At 50.6% G+C, this 5,745-nt stretch overlaps 1 protein-coding gene across 1 annotated transcript in view; it reads left to right on the plus strand.

Moving 5' to 3' along the window:
- Positions 1-5,345: 5,345 nt before the first annotated feature.
- METTL21A (methyltransferase like 21A) overlaps positions 5,346-5,745 on the plus strand; it is a 21,570-nt gene continuing 21,170 nt past the window's right edge. The window contains exon 1 of the mRNA XM_011949850.1: positions 5,346-5,596. The gene's annotated coding sequence lies outside the window, so the exon portion shown is untranslated. The remainder of the gene's footprint in view (positions 5,597-5,745) is intronic.

Below are 5,745 nucleotides of genomic sequence, written 5' to 3' on the forward strand. Positions count from 1 at the left end.
TATATACTGTGTTACTCTATGGTATGTGCTGCAGTGTTCAAGGAGTGTTTGCATACAGCATGAGTTCGGTATTATTACCAATTCCATTTTACAGTTGAGGAAATGGAGGCTCAAGGAGTTTTAGTGCCTTGCCCATGGTCAAATGGTTAGAGAATAGCAGATGTGGGACTCAAGTTCAAGTCCTGCAATCTCAACCTCCCCACTCCCTTCCACTACACCGCTGTGACTGCTGACCAGAGGACTTGGCTTGTGTGGAGGTGGTACTCTTGAACATGTTGCATCTGAAATCACAGTAAAATGGTTAAGTAGGCAAAAGGGCAGGAAAAAAGAAAAGCAAGCCTTCTGAGAAGCTGCACTAGCCTAGGAGAAACCAAGAGGTTGAGTGGAAGTAGTGGGAAGGGGGAAAGGGGTAAGACTGGAAACTGGTGGCCCAATGTCATGGGAAGGAACCCCGCAGACAGAAGGGCCTCTTGGGTCTAGTGCCATAAAGAAGTCTGGGAGGTCCAAGACAGTGGCAAGACCTGGTGTTGGAGTAGCTCATCTCAGTAGGGCGCAGAGAGCAGAGACAGACTCCAGGCAGCTGACTGAGCAGTGCAAACCCAGAGGCAGTAAGCTTGGATCACTCTTCAAATCCTGACTGTGACGGAAGGAGCAAGACAGCATGGTGGAGAGAATGAAAAGAGTTCGAGTCTTCAGCTAACAGGGGACTCACACACATGTAAAGGCAAAAAGGAGATGGTGGTGGGAACAAATTGAGGAGCAAACCTCCTCAGGACTGGAGAGGGGACAGAATACTCAGGGTCATTTGTGGTGGTGGTGGTGGTGGCAGGGGCAGGCAGCGTCTGCCTTTTCATCCTGGGACGGACAGAAAGATGGAGCCAGAGATCATGCTTCCATTTTACAAACATGTATTGATGTTTGTGCTAGCTCACTTCACTTGCAGATAGCAAGTGTGGTGAGGGGACTGATGTCTTTGAAATACAAGCTATCTGTTAGGATCAGGTTGTTTGGCAAATAGGATGGAAGTCAGCCATTATCAAAGCAGGTCTGAGGAACTTATAGAATGTTTATATTCTGATTACATTACTTCCTAAAAACAAAAAACATCCTTTTCACTGGGACTCTGGTTGCATGTCATAGGCACTCCAGCCAGCTTAAACAAGAAAGGAAAATGTCTTGTCAGGTTAACCTGGGTTCCCATGGGACCTGAGAGCCCAGGTGCAGTCAGCAAGGGCTCAGGACAAGAGAGGCATCGGGAAACTGGCAGCTGGCAGCTCAGCCCCAAGTTTCTGCTGGTGTCTGCTCTCTGTAGAATGGTTTCTTCACCTATACCGCACAGTGAAGACGGCCCATATAGGCATGGCTTTATATCTGTCCTTTGCTCAAGGGACCAGCCCAGACTGGATTGTTTTTCTTCTTCAGGAGACAGAAAAAAAAAAAAAAAAAGGCTGCTCAAATGACAGCTTAAGCTAATTACAGAATTTAATGGCTCAAATAACTGAAAATTCCAGGACAGCTGGATCCAGGTGGTCAAACATCATCAGGAGGCAGCCTCTCTCCCCACCAGCGCCTTTGCTGGCCACATTTGCTGCTAGTTTTGTTCTCTTGGGACCAGATGACCACTAGGACCTGTAAATTTCTATCCTTCCCCAACAGGCTGGTTCTCTGAGTCTCAAGTCTCAGAATGGGCTCTGGTTAGGCCCAGCTTTGGTTACCTGTTCATGTCTCACCTACCTGTGGCCAGGTGGAAGGAATGTGTTCATATTGGCCAGGCCTGGGACATGTGCCTGATCAGGTAGTGAGGGCTGAGGATAGACCCAGTCCAAACACATCACAGTATAACAAATGCTCTACAAAACGTGTTTGTTGGGCACAGTTCTAAGTAGATAAGTTAACTCATTTTAATCTCAGGTTATCTTTTTACTAATATAATAATATATTGTTGTTTACTAATATAATAATCATATTATCCCTATATTATAGATGGGGACATTGAGACACAGGTTAATGCATTTCACCCAAGCCCTCATAGCTAATAAATTGCAGAGCTGAGTTGATGCAGAACTTAACTCCAGAAGCTGGGCTCCTGACCACCAGCAGAAGAGAACTGCTGCTACCAGGAAAATGAAAAATAGATGCTGGGCAGGCAGTAACAACAGATGTCTGACAGCCACTCTGCATTCTCCTTCTGCAGAGAGAATTATGTACCCAGTGTGGGGTTGGGTATCCACCCTGGCCTAAAAAGGGAACACGCCTTGGGGGGACATAGGTTTCAAGCTGTGCCAAGGTAGTAGCAAGGTGGCTGCTTCTACTATGACCTCGGACATGGACTAGTTCCAGAAGATAGGAGGGACAAAGGCCTAAGTGTCCTTCTACCATTATTTTTGCAATCAGGAGTCACAGGATTGGGAAAAGGCCATTTCAGTCATTCAGATAAAAGTAAAAATCACTTTTTTTTTTTTTTTGAGACAGAGTTTCACTCTCATTGCCCAGGCTGGACTGCAATGGCGTGATCTTGGCTTACCGCAACCTCTGCCTCCCGGGTTCAAGCGATTCTCCTGCCTCAGCCTCCTGAGTAGCCGGGATTACAGGCATGCGCCATCACACCCAGCTAATTTTGTACTTTTAGTAGAGATGGGGTTTCTCCATGTTGGTGAGGCTGGTCTCGAACGCCTGACCTCAGGGGATCTGTCCGCCTAGGCCTCCTAAAGTGCTGGGATTACAGGTGTCAGCCACCTCGCCCAGCCAAAGCACTATTTTATATACTGTTACATTATGATTAAACTGCACTTCGGAATTACAAATAATGCAGAAAGTAAATCTATCTTTTTGCATATTCCCAACAAGACTGTCAGGAGAGGCCAGGCTCAGTGGCTTATGCCTGTAATCCCAGCACTTTGGGAGGCTGAGGCAGGAGGTGGGGGGAATCACTTGAGGCTAGGAGTTCAAGTCCAGCCTGGGCATCATGTCAAGATTCTCTCTACACAAAAAATAAAATTAGCCAGGTGTGGTGGTGGACACCTGTAGTCCTAGCTACTTAAGAGGCTGAGGTGAGAGGATTGCCTGAACCCAGGAGGTCCAGGCTGCAGTGAGCCGTGATTGTACCACTGGACTCCAGCCTGGGTGACAGAGTGAGAAGACCCTGTGTCAAAAAATAAAAAGACTGTCAGTGTTCTTTTTTTATTTATTTTTTGTTAGACAGTGTCTTGCTGTGTCACCCAGGATAGAGTGCAGTGGTGTGACTTCAGGACTCACTGAAGCCTCCACCTCTGGGCTCACATGATCCTCCCACCTCAACCTCCCAAGTAGCTGGGACCACAGGTGTGCACCACCATGCTCAGCTATTTTTTAAAAAAATTTTTTAGACATGGGGTCTTACTATGTTGGCCAGGCTGGTCTTGAACTGGGCTCACGTGATCCTCCCACCCTGGCTCCCAAAGAGTTAGGATTACAGATGTGAGGCACCACACTCAGCCGACTATTCTGAACAATACATAATCTGCCACACACTAACTTGTTTTTAGGATTAAAAATTTATTTTCAAATATTCACAGTGGACCACTGGCTTATTTTGATAAAAACAGAGCTCTGCTTAATGGCTACACTGCTATACAAGTTGCATAAGTTCCTCAATATTCCTCTTAGTGCTTCCTGAGCCATCTGATACAACTTAGAACATTGGGAGGACAAGACGGTAAATGACATCTTCCTAGAGATCCCGTAAGTAAATATAATGAGGCATATGTTCTATGTTAGAGCGCTGGAGAGGTGGGGAAGGTTTTGCTTTGTTTTTTGAGGTCATATGCATGATTTCGGCAGAAAGGATGGAGAATAGGAAGAAGAAACAGAAGCGGCCTAAGGTTCCAGGACAGGCTTCAGGGATGAGCAGCCTGGGGTCTAGGGAGGTTTAGTAATTTCCCAAAGTCATCCCACTTAAAGAGTCAGAGGAAGAATTTAAAGTTTCCATATTTGTCTGGCCCCAAAGCCCATACATATTCTTTCTTGTGCCCAATGCTGGTTCTCCCTGCAAAAAGGGGCAGAGAGAGAGAAAATAAGGGCAAGAAAGGGAGGTCTTAGATAAAGGGAAAGCTGAGAGGCAGAAACACCACCAAGCGCAGGAGGTAAGAGAGAAAGTAAATACTAAGAGAGAAAGCGAGAGGACCAAAAAAGAAAACGAAAAAGGAGGTAAAGACCCTCACTGGTGGTCTTCCAAGTTCCCTTGTTACCCTCGAAGCTGCAGGCCCCAGCCTTCCGATGGAAGATAAATCTGGAGGCCAGGGACGCCGCCTACAGGACGGAAGAGGCCAGGAGAGGGAGGTTCAGACCCCCGCCGGGCTCCCACCGCGGGCAGCAGACGCGGGCCCCGGGGCAGCTCTTAAAAATATCTGCGCTCCGGGCGGTAGGGGTTGGGGAGGTGGCGGTGGCTCACGCCTGTAATCCCAGCACTTTGGGAGGCCGAGATGAGCGTATCACTGGAGGTCAGGAGTTTGAGGCCCATCTGGGCAACATGGTGAAATCCCGTCTCTACTAAAAATACAAAAAAAGCCAATTAGCCGGCCGTGGTGGCGGGCGCCTGTAATCCCAGCTACTTCGGAGGCCGAGGCAGGAGAACTGCTTGAACCCGGGAGGTGGAGGATGCAGTGAGCCGAGATCGCGCCACTGCACTCTAGCCTGGGCGACAGAGCAAGACTCCGTCTCAAACAAACAAACAAAAATCCCACAAAAATTTCTGGTGTAGGCCTGTAATCCCAGCTACTCGGGACACTGAGGCAGGAGAATCGCTTGAACCCGGAAGGCGGAGAATGCAGTGAGCCGAGATCGCGCCCTTGCACTCCAGCCTGGGCGTCAGAGACTCCGTCTCAAAAACAAAAAAACAAAAAATCAGCGATCTGGGCCCCCTTCCATGGCCAGCTCTCCGGGCCGGGGCGCGGGTAAGGGAGTTTACCCCAGCTCGTTCTAATGTGCAGCCGCGCTGCGAGTGCAGCGGGCGACGCGGGCTAGGGGGCCCTGGAGGAAAAGGAAGCCTGCCTCGGGAGGATGCCGGCCCCCGCGCAGTCCCACTCAAGGGGACCCACTTCAGCCGCGCTCTCTGCCAGCGCCTGCGGCCGGGGTGCCAGGCCCTCGACACCTTCCACGTCCAGCGTGGGTCCTCACGGGCAGGTGCGCCTCGGCATCGGGAGGAGGCAGACTGGGGCACTGGAGTCTGCAGCGCCGCCCGGGGCAGGGGCTGGGACCGAGCGCGCGCCCGCAGCTCCGCGCTCCCGACTGCAGCCGGAGCCCGCCGCGTCCCCCGACCCGTTTAAAAAACTTAACACTCGGCGCCACGTGTTCACTTCCCCCACCGCGCTTTAGTTGCGAAGGGTTTTGTGACTTTTGCACTCGATTGCCGCCAAGCGGGCTATTACGCCGCTTCGGACCCCACAGTGGAGACGCGGGGACCAGAGTGACCACGCATTCTTCGTAGGGAGCTTTCTTCATCACCCGCTAACCCGCCACCTTTAAAACTAAAAAACAGGCATAAGGCGCAAGCGAGAAAGTCAGAGGCAGAAAGCGGTGGAGCACATGCTAGAAAGGTAAGGAGTACATTCAACGCCAGGTGGGTGGCTTTTCCCTCCGGCAGGGAGAGCCCGGGGCATCCCATGCTCTCCCTGCGCACCAGCGGCTGCTCGGCACCCCGGTCTCGCTCTCGCTCCTGCCCCCACAGCACTTCCCTAGGCGGCCGGGGAAACGGATTAGGTCGTCCGT

The sequence above is a fragment of the Colobus angolensis genome, unplaced genomic scaffold, assembly GCF_000951035.1.
Source record: "Colobus angolensis palliatus isolate OR3802 unplaced genomic scaffold, Cang.pa_1.0 Scaffold30, whole genome shotgun sequence".
In the NCBI taxonomy this organism is placed as follows: domain Eukaryota; kingdom Metazoa; phylum Chordata; class Mammalia; order Primates; family Cercopithecidae; genus Colobus; species Colobus angolensis.